Here is a 20,471-nt window from a genome sequence, read left to right as displayed (position 1 = left end):
TTTTGACTGTTAAAGAAACATAAAGAGAATCGGGAGATGATTTATATTGCAGTTGAAGTCAGAATTTTTAGCCCCCATGTTTTTTTTCCCCCAATTTGTTTTAAGGAGAGAGAAAAATTCAACACATTTGTTAACATAATAGTTTTAATGACTTGTCTCTAATAACTGATTTCTTTTATCTTTGCCGATGACAATAAATAATATTTTACTAGATGTTTTTCAACATACTGTTCAGCCTAAAGTGCAATTTAAAGGCTTAACTAGGTTAATTACCAAAGTTGGAGTAATTAGGCAAGTCATTGTATATAAAAGACCCTAAGATTGTTTTGAAAAATGTAAAACTGCTTTTATTCTAGCAGAAATTACAACAAATAAGACTTTCTCCAGAAGAAAAAAATATTATCAGACATACTGTGAAAAATTCCTTGCTCTATTAAACATCCTTTGGGAAATATTTGAAAAGCAAACAAAATTGCAGGAGGGCTAATTATTGTGACTTCAACTGTATATGATTTACAGAACATGTTATTTTTCAAGTCACCTTCAGAGTTTTAAATAATTTAGTTATATTAAGGATTATGTATGTTTATAATAAAATGCTAATACACATTTTATCATTTTATAGAATGGTAAAATGCTTTTATCGTTGTATAGACTGCTATAAAACAATATTTCTGCTTCACTTTTCATATGAAGAATATAGAACTTGTGGGACACAAGTGGTAAATGTTTCAGAATATTTTATCATTTAATCATTTTGATCTAAATCTCAATTTATTTTAAAAACTATAGCCTATATCATACGCATTTATCATATAGTAAAATTATGGTGACAGTCAAAAGCTTGACTAATGCTGTATTTTGTAAAATATATATATAAAAAAAAACATTAAAATGTGTATATAGGTAAATAAATATATAGTTTTTCTCAATAATTTTCACATGTTAATTTGTTGACATGTTCCCCTTTTTTATTTGTAATTCTTCCTTTCTTAAGCAGTGGTATCATTCGCTGGGGAAAAAAGGAAAAAATACTGATTTAAAATCATTTGAAAATGATTAAAATAATTCATGTTTATTGATTTATTTTTTTAATTTCTAAAGATTTTGTAATACTCTTGTTGATTGTGAAATCATTTGCACATTTTTTTTTCACAATTTGAGCTATTTACAGGTGTAGGCCTATTTTGAATAAATAAAACTAAATAAAATGTGAATAAAATTTATTTAATAGCTAATTGTAGTTATAATTTTGCAATTATCTATTTATTAAAAACTGAATTCCATTTATTTGTATTAATTTTAATTTGCAGTGTAACTAAAATAACAACTTCTAACTTAAATAAAAACAAAGTTCATGAAAAATATTTGAATTAAAAACCAGGGTGTTTAACATGAAAACCTGTAGCACTTTGCAACATTTAACAACACAGACTTGTTTGCCAAAACTAAAATAATTGGATGGCAGTAACAACAGAAGCATGTTAATATTTAAAAAATTAATGACCACAGCCATTTGCCTAAAAAATCCAGTGAATATATGGATGAAACGTCATGCAGAAGAGCCATACCCCAAAACATGAGCCATTGAAGCTACCATTACTTGGTGATTGCACACATTGCTGCCAGTGACCAGACCGTGTACACAGATAACCTGGCCTTCAGCGTGATTGGATAGCCTGAGGGGGAAGAACAATCTGGAGATTCTCCTGTGGAAGTTTCAGTCAAAACTGTGTTTGTAACTCAAGCTTATCACCTCAGCCTTGGGATACAGACACTTACTGCGTCATCTCAGCCATGCAAATGATAGCAAGGACTGTGACGATGGTGGAAATCTGAAGGCCCTGGAGAACCTTTCCTTGAGGATGTTTCCCTCTGTAATAAAGCAGTTCATCCAAATGAGACTGACTGACTGGGCCTGGAAGACACAAACCATGCACACAATGATTGCCATTGACCGAGAGGATGGAGTGAGCAGCTGTGTGCGAGGAACAGTGACAACAGTCATGAATACACTGGATCTCAAATAAGCGTCCAAATTTCAGCAGACTGGTGAGATCATTGCTGCAAGGCAACTTTGAGACATCAAGACGTGCTGGGGAAATGAAACCACACATGTCAAAGTTTGTTGTTTGTGGTCTTGCATACTGTACAGGGAAAGTTTTTTGGCTAAAATGCTAAATTTGGTCCACAGTTTCGCTAATTTTGTGCAAGAATCAACTTGTACATGATTTTATTTTATTTTATTGCACACTTTAGTATTTTTGTTTTATTTTATCATAATGTTTTGTTGCATAAATTATTAATATTGTAATTATTTTTATTATTTTGTTTGCTTTTTAAAATTATATTATATATTATATTTTTAAGTTAATATTTTTGTATCAAGTACTTTTGTTAATTTATGTAATTTATATTAAAACACGTTTTAAAATAATTAATATATCTTTGATATGCAATAATAATAATAATAATAATAATAATTATTATTATTATTATTTATTATATATTATAAATAAATAAATAAATAATATATATATATATATATATATATATATATATATATATATATATATATATATATATGTATATATATATGTTAATTGTATAATTATTATTGTTGTTTTATTATTATTATTATTGTTATTAATAATAATATTGTTTTTATTATACAGTAATAGTAATAGGAGCAGTAGTAGTAAGTACAAAATACAATATTAATAATATATTAAGCCGAAGTACAATTTTCTTTCTCAAGAATGGACAGTTATAGTACATGAAACTAAACTAAATGTCTGTTAAAAAACATAGACAGCACTATCATGTAAAACATTGATGAATTGAGTGAATAGTCCTTCCACAGAAGCACCCAAAATATCAAGCTGGTGTTTTGTAAGAAAGAAGTTTATGTGGCCTGGTGTTTGACAGATGGAGGGTGACAACAGATGAGGTTTTGTACACAGCATTGATAGAGACACTGTTTCCAGAGGGAGGTTCATCAGACAGAAATCAGTCTTGAAACACACACAGAAAGCAGCCAGTCGGAGGGTGGACACATTTATGAAGGCAGACACTATAAATCCTGTCCTTTCATTGGCAGCCCATAAATATTATTACCCATGGTGTAAAATGGCTTTGAAATTGGCCATAGTCTGTGTGTACACACTTTGTATGCATGATTTGATGGCATAAATCTAGCACGGTGCCTCATAATGCTTGAAGGATGACCGAGGAATGGATATTATGAGGTTGGTACGTGCAGCCACTCTGTCAATTGATTCGTTCAAAACCCTGATTCATTCAGGACCAAAACAAATTATTCTTTTTATGAAGGAATGACTGACTGTTTTGCGGAACCAAATCTTTAATAACACTGACTCTTTAGGAACAAAACAAATGGCTCCCTCTATTAGAATATTCCTACTTAAATACTATTTAGCAGGCAAGAAAAGAATTGAATGTATTATTTGAATTCTGCAGACATTTTGCAGGCAGAGATAGTTTGTATTGCACTATGATGATGTATATTTTTACATAGTTAAAATTAAAGCATTTTAATGAATTTTCATCATAGTTAAAATCTTTATAGTTTATTGGGTTAAACTGACTACATTTACCGAGAATCAAGCAGCAGTTCATTTAGCACGTTACAATCTGACCGTATAAAATCCGCAATTAGATTTTAGTTTGACAATAATACAGATTATTTAATATAACATGAAATCAAAATGTAATTATATATTTTTTTACTTTATGTATTTTTTATTTTTATTGTACTGTGAGATATTTTTTTAATACTATATTATTACTATTACTGATATTGTTTATTTATTTATTTATTTATTTATTTATTTATTTATTTATTTGTACATAATGGGTGAGCACTTAACCAAATGTTTATGTTCTATATATATATATATATATATATATATATATATATATATATATATATATATATATATATATATATATTTGTTAAAACTTTATTTTGATGGTCCATTTGAGTAATAGTAGACTGTCTGCTTAATATCTGCTCCTTCAACAGACATTTAACTGATTATTAGAAACTTTGGATGTACATGTCTGTACAACTTACACTAACCCCAACCCTAACCCCGACCTAACACTATACTTATAATCTAATGAGAATTAGTTGGCATAGATGCAATGTAACTTCAATTCAACAAACGGACCATCAATATAAAGTGTGACCCTATTGTTTGTTATCATTACGATATTAATTGTTCATTAGTAGGAATAAAGTAGGATTTTATTCTGCATCCCTAATTCTACCCAAAGTATAAACCCAGCCTTCTTACCAACTATTAATAAACAGCTAATTGGTAGTTTAATAAGCTAGTAGTATTAGTTAATTGTTTGTCAATACCGTGAATTTTGATTTAAACTGAAGTGTTACCCTATTTTGGTACAATTCTTATCATTAGCAAACCATTAATTAGGAATTTTAACTTAATCTACTAAGAAGTTTTAACTCAAACCACTAATTTGCTGCGCATTAATAGTTAGTGTACCGTACAGTAGTGGGTAGGATTAGGAATGCATAATAAGTTCATACTTTATAAGCAGTAATTACTGTTATATCCAATATCATAATAATAGTCGAGTGATAAGCCCATAGTTAATAGGTGGAATTGATGTGACCCTTTTTTTTAACCTTAGCTGACCTTCATTTCTCTTGCATACACATTAACACAACCTTGAGGACCCGACATGACTCGCCCTCATGCTTCGCTTCCTTCATCCTGTTCTTTTTAGGCACCAAACACTCCAATCAATGGTATTGATCATCCCTCGGCAGACTCGACCTGTCTGAAGAATCTATCTTCAGGTGTCAGCGGAGAAAAATTTATGAACTTTAAATCTACTTCACTGCTCACACACTGATCATTCGAGCGCCGCTAGATTGTACCGCTCTGTCATAAACTGAAATAATATATCTTAACTAGATTCTTATCTGGAGTAACTGACACAAAATCACTGCAGACACTGAATTCACGACAGAGGACTGTATCATACTGATATGACATGTGAAAGGAATGTATGTTATTACAGAATGTGTACACGTAATGATGAATAATATAAGTAGTGAAATAGGAAGTGCATGAGATCCTTTCAGAAATTCACTTTTAGAAGTAAACTTTGCTGTCACTCTGTTTGCTTGTCTTTATGGCTTGACACCATTGTTGTCCTTATCAATGGCCTTTCCTCTGGTCTGCATGCTCTCTATTGATCAGACTGACAGAAAAATGGCCAGTATCGGGGACCAGATCTCTTTTAATTCCACTGCACCGCGGAGCATTTGTTTAAACTGACAAATTGTTTGTGTGTTTATTTTGTCTTTAAATTAATTTTATCTGACAGGTCGAAGCCACTGGGACAAGGGCTAGAAGTGTAACAGATTACAAAGTTGACCCTTCTGCAGTCTCAATCAATGGTGTCCGATCGTACAATGGAACTTTAGTGTTTTCACAGACATATTGGATGTTGATTCATAGTCTCTGCATTGATTTACAAAAAGGTCAGTGTTCTTCACAGATGACAATTCTTTCAATAGTATAATCCCTTGCTTTATAACAGATGACTTTGACTTTGCAATCGTCCTTTTCCCTAATCTCCTTCATTCACAGTCGGATATAAAATGTTCACGAACCAAACGTTGCTGGATACTGCAGTTCTAGGCTTTACTTATCCTTATTATAGTTATTTTATATTATTATTATTATTATTACATAGTAATTAAAATTTGGAAATGCTTGGTAATGCTTTATTTAATGGTGTCATTGTTTCCATGTTCACATGTATATATCAATTAATATTACTCTGTAGTTAATTGAATAGTTACATTTTAACAAGGACTTCTTAAAATAGTGTAACCTTTAAATAAATCAACTGTTACAATTAAAAATGTTGCTTAAAACATTGCTAAATATAGCATATAGCTAGTCTTTAAAATAATGTATAGACTATGAATGTTTTTCAAACTGTACTTTAAAATATTATGCTGACTTCTCTCACATTATTTGACAAATGAAAGGTGTATAATTGAAAAGTCTGTAAAATGTAATGTGTTAATATACATATATAGGAATTTATTTGTGGAATCTTGCATTGCATTGTTTTGTTTTAAAGGATTGCAATTTTTATGAAAAATGTGCTGGTATTTCAGCATATCATATTATTATTATCATATTTGTATTATTTTATTTATTTATTATTCTTTATCATTTAGTAAACATTCAACAATGCAACATGAAAGATGCTAAGAGTCATTGCATGCCAAGTTGCTGCATTCCTCAACATAATAGACACAGTATTTTATGTTTATAGAGACTAGAAGGGTGAGCACAGCTTGAACATTTATCATCATTATACCACAGACGTGTATATTGATTATTGCTTGTTTAAGATTGATCCCTCAGTTTACTTGAATTTAAATGTGCTTAAATCTATCCATTGTTTAGCCCATTGTATGCAAAACATGCACGAGGGCATGCGTACTTATTAAGATGTTGTCTACATACTTTCTACCTACTTAAACTATTCATTTGTTTAAATTGGATAATTGGGAAGAATCGACCCATTGGATGACCAGAGCATCTTTGCTATCCCTAAGTAATTATATGTTGAACACTGAATTCTTAACATTAAGCCGAAGCACCTTTTTAAAAAAAAGTTTATAAGGTTATCTTTCTCAAGTGTTTAATGCATGTTTAATGCAACAATCCAGCAAACCACTGAAATGAATGCATAAAATCAGATTAATCAAAGACCTGAGCTTATTTCTGAAACAACTGCAATATAAGAATAGGACTGAATAGTTAGCACTGTTATGCATTTCATATCAAATATATACTTGATTCAGTTTATAACCCATTATTGACTTTGTGAAAAGCTCAATTCCAACACACAGTTTGAGCAAACAATTTAAATGTTTACAATTCACTTTGGGGAAGCGTTCACTTGACTTTAGGTTCTAAAATAAGTGTTTAATTAGAGAGTCATGGGAAATGTGTAGCATTTGGAGTCTTTCAGGACCAGGATAGTGGTCCACTGCAGGATAGGTGGAATATACATGCAGTACTATATATTACTGCAGGTGGCGCTGTGGTGCAGTGTTTTGAGAGCTTTGCCTTGCGAAATTTTGCAGTGAATCAAGCATGCCATTATGATGCCAGCCAGCATTTTCCATATGCACCAAAAGTTTGTCAGATTGTTAGATATGAAAGTTGCCTAATGCATCCAGCCAAAACATATAACGCTGTATTAATCTATGTTTAAATCACCAGGACGATCTATAAACATTTATAATATGTTTTTGCAACTCCATGAGTTAATGTCATCCAATTGGTCTAAGTAAGAGTTTCCAGGCTCTTTTCAATTAATTATTTAATTAAATTGACGACTCACGTGAATTTTGTTATACTTATAATTTGGTTCATCTCTGATTAGCAAAATAATGAGCGTAAAATAATGAAAAGCTAATCTCCCGAATTAATGTTTGTTTTACACCCTAATCTCCAAATGATCTTGCAGATTATTCAAATCCGTAGGCTAGATGTTTTGTCCTGACTTTTTCAATTCGCCCGTGTTTCCCCCAAATCCGTTCCACGCTGTAATGCATGCATTATAGGCGCATTAAAAGGCATCGGGGTGCAGCATATGCCTCATTCATGCCAGCCGCGCGCGCTGATTGCAGCCAATGAGATTTTACAATTAGCCCAATCAGCGGCCAGATTCGGGATGTCACTGCGGGCGAGTCAGGAGGGTTTGTAAAACAAGACAGTCGCTGCGTCTCAGCAGAAAGCAACTGACTCACGCCTCTCTTCTGGTATACTTGGGAGTCAGCCGCGAACCAGTAAACTCCAAAACGCCCGCTCTGACTGCAGCGCACACGGCGCGCTCGTTCCCTGCGCGCGGAATTCCGGTTGGCGTTTTAACGCGCTTTAAATTCTGACAACCAGCGCGTCATGATGGAAACTATAGCGCGAGCGGCAGTTTTAACGGTCACCAGCGCATCAGTTTAGTCCGGAATGGGATTCTGCAGCTCGTCTGTCTTATTTTCCTGGGAAAATTAAACGCAGTGGATTTTTTCCCAGTGCCAAGACGCACAGAATCGAGTGTTTTAAAACGGCGTCTGGCTGTATTTGTGGAGTAAGAGAGTTGGGATTCCTGTAAAGGTGCCCATCATCCGCAGTGTGAGCGCGACTGCGGCGGTGAGGTGAAATCCGCAGCGAGAACAGGTAAGCGCTTGACACGGGACGACCGTTTAACGGGTTTGGTGTTTCACATCTTGAACTTGTTATTTAACGGAATAACAGCTGGGAAAGGGTTTTCGAGTAGGTAAGCGAGGCGTGTTACCTGCTGTAGTATAAGGGCGTGCTGTGAGGAGGGCAATGCACCATTCGCATCCGTGCGTTACAGGATTGTGTTCTTTTGCTCTCTGGAGCTTTTCAAAATCGGAAATAACATATCAAGATGCTTGTCTTTATATGTTTTATTAAAATGTGTAATGCTTAATGGAAAGCACACAAGCGCACAGACTGTCAACGACTCTTAAAGGGGTAGTTCATTGAAAATGATAATTCTGTCATCGCTTCCTCAACATCATGTTTATCCAGACATGTTTTACTTTCTGGTTAGCAGATGTTGAACATAATGGCATCCTTCGTCACCGTCCACTTTCATTTTATGGGGACTAATGCATTCTGTCCCGAATATTGTGTCCAGCATCAATTTCTTCCACGGAAGAAAGTCATATATGTTCGGAACAACACGATGGTTCAGTATCTTGACAGATTCTTAATTTTGGCTGAGATATACCTTTACGCACTTAAACCGTTGTTCAGTTTGTGTCATTGTGCAAGACTTGAGACGTAAATTATTACAGAAAGTGGAGCTGACGCAGTTAACACGATTTCATTATTTTTGCGCACGTTTCTGCGAGAGCGCTATTTTGTAAAGACTTGGCCAAAGATGAAATGTCACAAAGGGTGCGCTAGTCTGAAACTGCATTTAGCAAAGAATTAAAAAGTCCCGTTATTGGCACGCGGTGCGTTAACTGCGAGAGCGCAAACTTGTTCTGAGATCCGCGTGCGTGCGCGGTGCCACTCCGCGCGCGCTTTACCTGACGGCACTGGGTGGAGAGAGCAAAATCATTAAAGATTTTACAACTAGCATTTTCTGCCTTTTGCGCTGCTATTTCCAGAGACCTGGCCCTGGTGTGTCACATTGCTTCTCTTGCAGACTTTGGCTTCCCATTTATTCTTTTTATAATAGGGTCACCAATGCGCTGTATAGGGTCCGTAATGCGCTTTTATGTTGGTGCGTATAGGGCGTAATCAGATCTATCTATCTATCTATCTATCTATCTATCTATCTATCTATCTATCTATCTATCTATCTATCTATCTATCTATCTATCTATCTATCTATCTATCTATCTATCTATCTATCTATCTATCTATCTATCTATCTATCTATCTATCTAACATTGTTTTTACTTGTCATAAATGTGAACAATGTTTGTGATTATGAATAGATCAAGATTTTCCCCTAATTTCCATGTGAATTCAGAGGCAGCTGCAGTATGTCAACTTGTTCTTTAAGGGGTCCGCTGACCATTTGAGCCATTGTCTCAAAGTAGCACATCTGCAAACCCTTATGACCGCCTCAATGCAGCATAGATCAGCTGAGGACACATCTAATAACGCGTCTTTCTGATGCTCAGTTCGGACACGTCACCACTCCTCTGCCCTGACAGATTTGTAAATGAACATCGTCTCAGTTAATACATCATGCTGTTTGCAAACTCTCTAATTGCCAGATTCTCATTGACTTCAACTCATTTTGTTATGCCTCTCTTTTGTCGGCTGAGGGTGTGAGTCTGTGGGGTTTGTTCGGCAATCTAAAGTAATGAGAGGAGTTCACACGCTTGTGGTGAGTGGTTTTCAGTAAGGAATACATTCATAGTGGGACTTCACACTCTGTATTTGGTGGTTTACGTGTATGAATTATGAATTCATGAAGATTGTGTTAATGAAGTATTTTCGCTTTTGTGAGCAGAGTGAAGTTTGTTCCCTTTGGAGACTGATAAGACAGGGCTTTTGTGCTTTGAATGGAGGATTGTTTCTGCATGTGGCCAATTGTGATTTGCCTTTCAATAACATACAGTACAGCTGTAGGTGAATGACAGTGTTTGCATTTGCATGCAATGAAGAGGCTTCTCTGTTTTCTTTTTTCATCCGTTTATTAAAAGTGTAGGTGTAGATGAATGTGTTAACACTCAGTGCAGTCAGAGTGCCCCTGAGTTTCAAGGAGAAACAGCAAGTACCATCAGACTGTGATAAAACACAAAACTTAATCATTTCAGTCCGTTCCAGCCTTGAATGCGTGACAGTCTGCTTGTCTCTCTGCCTCCTGAGAGCTTTTAGAGACCTTAAACACAGTGCTATCAGCAAGGATGAATATAATGTTGACATTTTTCAAAGTCTTTAAGTTTTTCAGAGAGAGACTTAAAGAATGACTGGAATGCACAGAATGAAAACATTATTAATACATGCAAGAGCAAGATACCTGATTAAAATATTAGAAATGCCATTGCTATTAGAATGGGCCATTTGGATTGAGCTGATATGTAGTGTGGAGGAGTGTGTGTGTTTGTGTTCACATACACTACACAGAGCAGCTGACTTGAGGCTGAATGACTGGTTTGGGAACTGCTGAATGACTCGGGAAGACACTCCCCCACATTTTTCTTATAGGTTGCTTGGTTTCTGTACCAGCCAATCCAATTTCAGTTTTGTTGTTCAATCAGATTTAGCCTTTGTATCCTCCATTAAAGTAGAATTTGAACTTGAGTTTTGCAATTGCTCCTTTTTGGGTTGATAACTGATACAGACAGTATTTACTTAATAATCTGGTTTATATGTGTTTTTAAAGAATCATTTTCACATAGAAAATTTACATGACATTATTTTTCAAACTGGTTGAGAGGCTTTCAATGTCTTACCTTTTGTTTTGCCTTTGGCAGTCTCATTTTGCAACTGTTTGTAATTTGCAGTGGCTGCATGGAAGTCCTGTTAAAGGGCTCCTATGATGAAAATCATCTTTTGTAAGATGTTTAGACCAAACTATGTGTAGCTATAGTGTGTCCACAGTCATATCAGGGTGATATAAACACAATAAGTATTTTTACAGATTTCCTGTCCTTAAAATAGGATCCAAATCCCTCCCATTTTGAGGCCCACCACAACTTGAGTGAGGTTTCCACACCCGCTGATTTGATTGACAGCCACGTTTTAACATCTCTACGCAGTAACGCAAATAATATCCACAAGACAGGACATGCACAAAGCAACTGAGATTGCGAAGATCTGTTCAGCTGGCTGTGGTTATCACCACAGCCGCATGTCAGTACATTTATAAAAGAAGATGCTTCAATCCAGGTTTGTAGACATTAAATTAGGTTTGTTTTGTACATAAAGATAACGGATGTCCATACAGCAATGGATATTAACGTGTATCCTGTCACATTTGCTGTGCAAAAACAGTGCAAAGTAAACTTTGTAATTACATCCTTGTGACTCATCATTGCAGAAAGGCTTGAATTAACTCCACAACAAATACATCAAATAATCATTGGGAAAGTTCTTACTGTAGTATTTCTCCCAAATGTTATGTGAGATCTGCTTCCTTCATGTCTGTCGCTGTGCTGCTTATCTGATGCAGCCGAGGTGGAGATAGAGGCTCAGTCTGACAGGCACGTGGGAACGGTGGGCGGGGAGAACTAGCATTATAGGCGCAGGCAACAAAAACAGCTATATTGTGTTTAGAGTAGAAAATCTCAATAATCCTAAAGGTGTAATAAATAATCTGATGGGTCTTTTGAGATGAAACTTTACAGACACAGTCTGGGGACACATCAGATTTATCTTAAATCTTGAAAAAGGGGTAAAATATTTGCCCTTTAATTCACAAGAGGACAAACCATCAGGACATCATGCAATCCTCTTGATGGCATATAAACTAAATAAAAAGTGGAATCAAACGTCACAATTTTTAATGAGTTTTATACATTTGCTATTATGTAAAATGTGTAACAGAACATGCATATATTTACCTATAACCCAACTAAGAAGTTACTTTATGAGCTAACTGTATGAAACTGGTCTTGGGTTTTGACTAAAGAACAGCTTGGTAAAACACAACAGCCAACAGAATCTAAGAGGAAGAAAAATCAATTTTTGTAATCTTGTTGTGCTTAATGAGACTCTGCTTGACTTTGCCTCTACTGGCATGTTAAAAGTGTGTGTGCGTGTGTGTGTGTGCGTGCGTGCGTGTGTGCGTGTGTGTGTTTGTTAGGATAAACGAACCATTTACCTAAACCTTTTGTTATGATAGGGTTACTACAACAGATTTTACAACTTGCCCTTGTACTGTTTTTGTTACCTTATCAACAAACACATGTTTTACGCGTTTAGCATGCAGTTTCTTTGGAAATGTGTACCTGGAAAGTATCTTTGTGCATTGGAAAAACCAGGTTTATTTGTGTAGTAAATATTTGTGTTAGGAATGTGGAAAGATTTACTGCATATGCACATCTGCTCTTGTCATGTGCAGTTCTGTGTGTGACTGGATGGGATTGTCTGTAGGTAAATGTGTGAATTGCGAGTGACAGTTCTGTCTGCTTGTGACATCTTAAGAATAGACCCCTGCTGTGCGTCCCCCATGTCCCACCGTGTGTGCATGCTGGTGTGTACGTGAGCCCATGTGTCTGTGTGGATAATGAGGAGAGAGTGATTTCCGCCAGTGTGAAACTCTGCTTTCTATCACCACTGTGGCACACGTGAGTCCTATTACAAGACTGTCCATCTTTGTGTGTGTATGTATATAATCATTTATAATTGTATTTTTTTTTCTTTTAGAACAACTTAAGTCTTGTGGTTACAGTGTGTTTCAGTTGGATACATGTCTACTTTTCACTGGCACTTCGCTTGTGAGATGCAGATAATCTAGAAATGGAAATGTAGTAGGGGCAGGCTTTGGATTTGACATTTATGTGGTGTTATTAAGACAAGTGTTTAAAGTTCAGTGTTAGACTATACACACATGCCTTGTGACCTTATGTGCCAAAAAATGGGCTAGTAGTGGGCAAAGGTTGTCTTGTTCGTGTTTTTTAAAGGGATAGTTCATCCAGAGAGGAAAATTCAGTCATCATTTATTTACCAGGCCCATAGCCAGGTGGTTAATTTTACTCCAAAAGTGGACCTTTTTGCAGTTATATGCCTCGTTTTCTACACTGTAAAAAAAAAAAAAAAAAAAAAAAAAAAGAATCCATAAAATAAAAGTTTTTTTTTTCCCAGTAAAAAAACTTAAAATTAGGATTTACATTGTATTTAATTATCTAAATACTGCATTTAAGTGACATTTTAGGCACTGTTTTTTTAGCTGGATTAGCTTGTCAGATGGTCATTATAACCACATTTTTATAGAATAAAGAAATGTGAAAAAATACTTATTTTTAAAATACAAGGTTATTACATCATATCTCATTCTTCCGAACCATCTGAACCCCTTTGGCTATTGGTCTGTTTACCATTCACTTGTTTTTGTTTTGACTATTTGAGTTTCTTGCTTCTGTTGAATACAAATGGACACATTTTAAGGTATCCTGATAGGAGACCCTTATTTCCATAGTAATTTATTATTCTACTATGGAAGTCAATAGGAGCCAGTGACTAGCATTCTTCAAAAATGCTTAATTTTGTGTTCAACAGATGAAAGAAACTCATAAATGTTTAAAACCACATGAGGGCAAATAAATTAGGTAATTAAATGTAATCTCATTAAAAATATTCTTCAAAAATACTTTAAGTAATTGTCTTTTGAGAGTTTCTGAAAGTTTAAAGTCTGATTCATTCATTGATTATTCTTCATCTTGTTTATAATGCTGATGCAATGTAGTCACAGCAAAGTTCATAGAGTAGATTGTTTTAAAGGAATCATGTTTCCAGTGGTGTCTTTACCTATTTAACGTCTAATTTGATATCGATTTTCAAAAAAATGATGTCTTGCTACATCGCCAGCCAATGCAGTTAAACTGTTTAGCAGACAAAATTCTGCTATGTGCTTGCTGCAAGTACTGTGTCATTGTGAACAGGACTATAGGTTGTTCCAAATTTGGAACACTTTGCTGCGATGAACTTGGTGTGATGACCTCAGTGTAGTTTCAGTAATATACCTGAGGAAAGAAAGCAGAAAAGAGTATTTCTGGTACAGATCTTCCTTTGAGTCAGGTCAGGAGGATTACATTGAAAACATCCTCTGTGTCGGCTTTTATATTTGCTTCCGCTAAGCCATGCATGACAAGTAATAAATTAGTTTAGTTTCAGATGTATGAAACCATTTGAAAGCTGCAGACAGATATACGTATCTTATTTCTTTTGTAGGTGAACTCGCTGTTTGAAACATCCACACTAAGTCTTGGCTTTACAGTGGCATCAGATGTGTGCACGTTTTAAAACTTGTCCAGAGTAAGAAAAGATGAAAAGCAATAGGAAGGGTATAGGGCTGGGCAATGAAATTGATATCGGTATTTATTGACCGAACACCAGAATGGCTTTTTGGTTTCTTTTTTTGTGCACCCCAGCCACTAGCACACCATCTGAAAGATTTTTTAGCAAAGAGGTAATATAGTCATTTAACTTCACAATTTGTAATGTTGCAATATGCATTTGAATAATGATGATTAGTTTCTTTACTTAAAAGCTCAGATTTGATTATCATTATTTGCTTTGTTTACAGAGTTTGAGGTTTACTGTATCATTATTATTGACATCTTACAGAGATGTTGATTTACCTTTACCATTGCACACACTTTGTATTTTTTTTTTATCAAATTTTTTTGTTATCTCTTTAACAGTTCTGTTTATTTTAATATAAAGAGATCAGGTATTTTGTTTAATTATTTTTGTTTTGACTATTAAAACTATTTGCCTTAGTAATGTTGGTTAATTAAAATTAAGTGGTTAAATAAAATCTAAATATCCCTAAATGGATTGTTAAAAATATTCAATATTTATCTATATTTAATGATATAAAACGTAATATAGTGATTTTTAATTATTATTATTATTTTTTTGTATTATCGCCCAGTCCTAGAAGGGTATCATTGTAGTGTGGTTTACACAGCGTTTCTATGTTGTGTATCCTATTTTCCTGTTGCAGGGTTCAACACTAAAAATTTTTGCTTCGGGTCCGATCGGGCCAATGATTCAGATTTTTACTTGCCCTGGCAAAATTTTCACTGAGAAGTTAATAGCTATTTTAGTCACATATATTAAATAATGTGTAAAAAATAATGTCAGTAAATCTAGAATTTAAATATTTAGAAAATTTTATGTTTAATAAAGTTAATAAATATATGCAAAATTCAAAGTGTTATGCAAACAAAAAGAACAGTATGGAAAATGTGCTGGTATTTTATTGCAGTTCGAAATGATTTAACAAAAGGTGGCTTACTTGCCAAACTGATGGCAAATTGTGCAAAACATCAACTTCTTTTTTTCGAAATAGAAATTTTCGTTTATTTTTATAATTTGATGTTGCCGTCACTTCACTGTACTGGTTACGGAGGAAAAGAATAGCAAGCTCAAAACATCAAATCAGATAAGAGAAACCAAAAAGCAGTATGGTGTTTATGACATCACAGAGAAGACTTAAAATTAAATTAAATTAAAACTTAATTAAATAGAATTTATCAATAGTCAATGGCAAATGAAACTTTAGTGACAAGGTAGCACTGTCCCGATAGGGCCAGTTAGAATCCTGCCTACTGTCCCAAGCGTCTCTTTCACCAGGGGCCTCATGTATCAACGCTGCGTACGCACAAAAACTTTGCGTACGCCAGGTTTCACGCTCAGAATCGCTCACGTTTGGATTTACTAACAATGAACTGAACGTGGGAATGTGCGCAGGTTCACAGCAGCTTTCTGGCAGGCGTACGCACATTTTTTGTGCGTGTCTGTTTTATTTCCATTGGCGACTCCTAGAGGCAGTTGTGTTAAATTCCTCTCTACAAAGTGTCTGAGCCTTGCAATGGCAGCTGTATGAGACGGGTTTATCTAGTAGGTATGTAAGATTTCCATACAATACAGTTGACCAGCTAAACATTAAAGCACAATTTGCAGTGGTCGCCTGTTTTCCCAATGTAATCTGAGCGATCTACTGCACGCACATTGCTATAAAGACACTATCTGAAGATGAATTTGCATGCGAGAATCAGAAACATTTCCATTCAATAAATGTGCAAATAAAATATGATGCACAAACTTATTGATGATTCCTACTTGTCTTTCTCGTGATAAATAGTGGGCAAAATCTGATATGTAGCTGGGGAAAAAAAAGAAGAAAGAGTTCATCAGACGCTAGATTCGAACCGAGTTCATGCTCGAACGTGTCAAAACATGATCACGCACCTTTTTTTCTGCGTACGCACATTTACAGCTTTGTGCGTACGCAATGTTTTAGTAAGATTTCCACGCAAGTCTTCGTACATGAGGCCCCAGGTCTGGGCCATCGGGCAGTCCTTATTGTTAAGCCCTGTGTTGGATTTTATATTGAACTTGAAAACTTTAGTATGTCTGATTTTGCAATGTGACATTTCAATTGGCTCCGTTTTGTTGGGACATCCATTTTTACATCCTTTTGAAATACAGCTGTGTTCCTCATCCTTCTGGCAAATGTACTTCTGATTTGAGGTGAGTCAGTTTGTTGTTGACTTAAGATCTGTTTAGCATTTGTCTGGGAGGTAGACCATGGTACATTTGTCTTTTACATTTGTACATTCTAAGTTGCCAAGGTAAGGTTTAATTCGCACTGACAGTAAGCAATGGACTAGATAAACCAACATGCTTTCCGCTTCCCTGATTTTGTCAAGCACAGGTGCATTCATTCAACAAACTGCAACCATGTTGTGAATGTCTGTACTATAGAACAGATGCACTGAAGCTTGGCAGTGTGAGTACAGTATTTATATGTTGTTGCCTTTACATACACGCTCTTTGAATGTGGGCTTGTTTCTGTGTTCTGTGCATTAGGCATCTTCGTTGTATCCATGAGCTTCAGTCCCTCTGCCACCCACTCACACATCTATAAGTGTTCCCATGGAAACATGACTTTTTAGCTCCATTATCCCACTTAATGTTTCTCCCCACACAGATGTACACATACAAATCACAACAGCGGTGTGGGCTAGAGGTCGCCACTGAGTCTCTGACGCTGTCATCATGAGCATTGATAAAAATTCCAGTGGAACGATCAAACATGTTCCATAAATCAGCATGCTTCATTGAATATTGGCTGTTGAATGCTGAGTTGAGTATTAAGCCTTATTATTACGGATGTTTTTCAGGATTATGAATGGTGTCGTATCATTTCAGCAGCGCAGACAAGGAATTATATTGACAGCAGTGTTTTGTGCCCCTGCCATCTTGTATTTTTCCTGCGCCTTCAAGATAAGGGTTTTCAAGGCCGCATTGGACGCGCTTCACAAGTTATTCTATGTGGCATGGCTAACATTGAATGAAGGTGATATTAGAATCTTGTCAGGGCGATTCATGTCACTGCAGTGCTAAGGGACAGAACATCCTCTTATAGTAAGAAGGGAAGGTAAACATTGTAAATGCACAGGTTATTTCTACTTTTCCAGTGTCACTGTGATTTAGCTTCTTGGGAATGGTCATGCACGCTCACCCAGAGCCCTCGGATTCTCGCGCACAAGTAATGCGACGCAGTTAAGCATGTAGAAAATCAAACTAAACAGCCTGACCAACTGCGGAGAGGGAAAGAAAAGAGGAATGGATTACGTTTCCTTCATCCCAAACCACAGGAGCCCCTGCTGAAAGGACTCGAAAGCAGCCTTCCGTGTTTACGCCAAGGGCTCTGACAAACAGAGCGAGGGAGGAAGGTAAATAGAAAACAGAATGGAGAGCTATCTTCCTGTCCCGACTCCTGCACGCAGATGAGGTGGAGAAGAGAGCTGGCATCAGGCCAGGTGCTGAAAGCTGGTCGTAGCGGCACTCGCAGCTCGCTCATTGAGAAAGTTGCGGCTAAAAGTTCAGGAAATGATTCAGCCGGCAACCGCGCATTGAATTTACATTTGATTTGTATAAAATGCATATTGATGAGGCTCATCTGCATATGTTTTTGTAGCCACTTGTGCCGCTCGAGTGGTGTGTAATCTACCAGCGGTGGACAATAGCTCATCTGTCTTGCGGATGGAAGTGAGCACATCACGGTCAGCTTTCATCAAAGAGGCTTCTGTGTGCGCCTCGTTCTTCATTATCTCCACATATGACACCCATGATGGTTTGCCTCCAGGCTATTGCCTACGTAACATCTTCACTCATGCTACATGCATATTGGTCCGTCTGTGTTCTCATCCAAAGTCTTTGTCATGTGCACTTGAATGGTGGCATTAAGAGTCAGTTTAACCGGGAAAATATAGTGGAAGATACAAGGCAATTGCATTTGTTTTTATAGACTCATTTGAGCTGAAGAACCTCGGAGAGGTAAGGTTTAATGCGTGTGTGCTGAAAAGCACCCAACATTCTGTTTATTGATGACTCATACACTTTAAATGTAATTCCTCCAAAATGCCTCTAAATGAGTGAGTCATTCATATCAGTAATTTAACAGCTATGGTTGTCTGAATAATGTGCTATTTGAATAACTTCATAAGACTTGACATAAGCAGATATCGACTTGGCTCACAGCGTGATTTCTCAAAAACCAGCTGTAATTATCACAATAGTGCTAATATAAACAGTCTTGAAATACAAAGTAAATCCATTTGTTTTGCATGGGGAGGAGAAATCCAATAAAATTTCCCTGCATGCAAAAATGATCACCTTGTTCTCAAATTCTCTGCTGCTTTATGATTATACCGGCTGACTTTGTGGACTGTTGTGCTGGTTATGTTATTTGATTTGTCTTTTGTTGTTCTAAGCAGCAATATACACAGATGCAGTGCTTTTATTTCTGCTTTGCTAGAGGCACACTTTAGTTGCTTTTCTTGTGACCTTTTGGAAAACCGTTTTCATCTCTATTCTCTCTCCCTCTGTCCGTTCTTCCCTTTGGTTTCACAGTTAATGTTGAGGCGGTGATTTATCACTTGTGTGAGTCCGTAAGAAAATGGGTTTTCTCCTGGATAAGAGGCGGAGCTGACAGATTCTTTAAAACTGTGCTTTGCAACCTTGCTGCCAATTACAATGTGTTTCCATGCCATTCCAGTCTGTTCAATTGACTTCAGTGGGGTAGTGATTTATTTTAGGCATTGAATCTGAAAGCATCTGCTTTCAGAGTGCAAGATTTAAAGGGTAAGGCTACCAGCTTGGCAATATAGCTGTTTGAGGTGGTTAAAATTCAGCCATCATGTATGAAAGTACATCTCATGAGATCTCTGGCTCTAGCAAGACATAAAATGCTATATTTGAGGATACGGTATCAGTCTTAAAGGCCAATGATGAAACTTTTCATCCATACCTTTATCTATAACAGAGATTGCCAAACTAGGTCCCGTGGGCCAAAGTTGGCCTGAGGTAACCTTTGATTTGGCCCACCATACCATCTGAAAATGGTTTAGAGATTGTCATTTCAAATTTAATGTAACCTTATATTGCTTTATTTTATTTTTAAGCTACAAAAAGCTATCTGGAATTAAAAGGTTCAATTTAAATTTAGTATATGTGCATTAAGTGCGATCAGTGCTAATTTAAAAAGTTGGTCACACTTTATTTTGATGGTCTGATTGTTGAATTCAAGTTACATTGCATCTACATGCCAACTAGTTCTCATTAAATTATAAGTAGACTGTTAGGTTAGGGTTAGCGTAAGTTGACATGTACCTGCCAAGTTTCTTATAGTCAGTTAATGTCTGTTAAATGTCTATCAACAAATATTAAGCAGAGAGTCTACTAATACTCGAATGAACCATCAAAACAAAGTGTTACCAAAAATTATACTGCATTAGTAAATACGATTCAAAGTAACTATTTCTTTTTTATTATTATGAAGTGAATTAGAAAATTACCCATGGTAATTTTAATGTAAAATAGTTTGGTATATTTACCTTTTGCCCACAGCTATCAATGATATTTGGGTTTTGGCCATTTATACGAAAAAGTCTGGGCACCCCTGGTCTACAAAACAGTTTTGGTAACTATGTTCTTTAGTGTATATGAATTGTAAAATTAATGGAGAAAAGACTTAATCCAAGATCCCACTGAAGGAATCTAATGATGAATGTGTGTGTGGAGAATGGAAGGATATAAGTTGGATTACCAGTGTTGAATCCAGTTGTGTATCAGAATCCAAATCCTAAGATTATTCCACCCCCCTCACACACGCAAATTAAAAACACAGTTTAACGGTTTATAATAATCAGTCCAAAG

The 20,471-nt window shown here is 35.7% G+C and overlaps 1 protein-coding gene across 2 annotated transcripts in view; it reads left to right on the top strand.

Moving 5' to 3' along the window:
- plxna4 (plexin A4) overlaps window positions 1-20,471 on the top strand; it is a 236,645-nt gene that overhangs the window by 5,109 nt on the left and 211,065 nt on the right. Inside the window, exon 1 of one of the 2 annotated variants that reach the window (XM_087246097.1) lies at window positions 7,803-8,261. The exons of the other annotated variant lie outside the window; for it this stretch is intronic. The gene's annotated coding sequence lies outside the window, so the exon portion shown is untranslated. Of the gene's footprint in view, window positions 1-7,802; window positions 8,262-20,471 lie in introns of those variants that run through there. 2 annotated transcript variants of the gene reach the window in all.

The sequence above is a fragment of the Danio rerio genome, chromosome 4 (assembly GCF_052040795.2).
Source record: "Danio rerio strain M-AB ecotype USA chromosome 4, GRCz13ab, whole genome shotgun sequence".
In the NCBI taxonomy this organism is placed as follows: domain Eukaryota; kingdom Metazoa; phylum Chordata; class Actinopteri; order Cypriniformes; family Danionidae; genus Danio; species Danio rerio.
The sequence above is the reverse complement of the archived record's forward strand: the minus strand, read 5'-3'. Positions and strand labels throughout refer to the sequence as shown.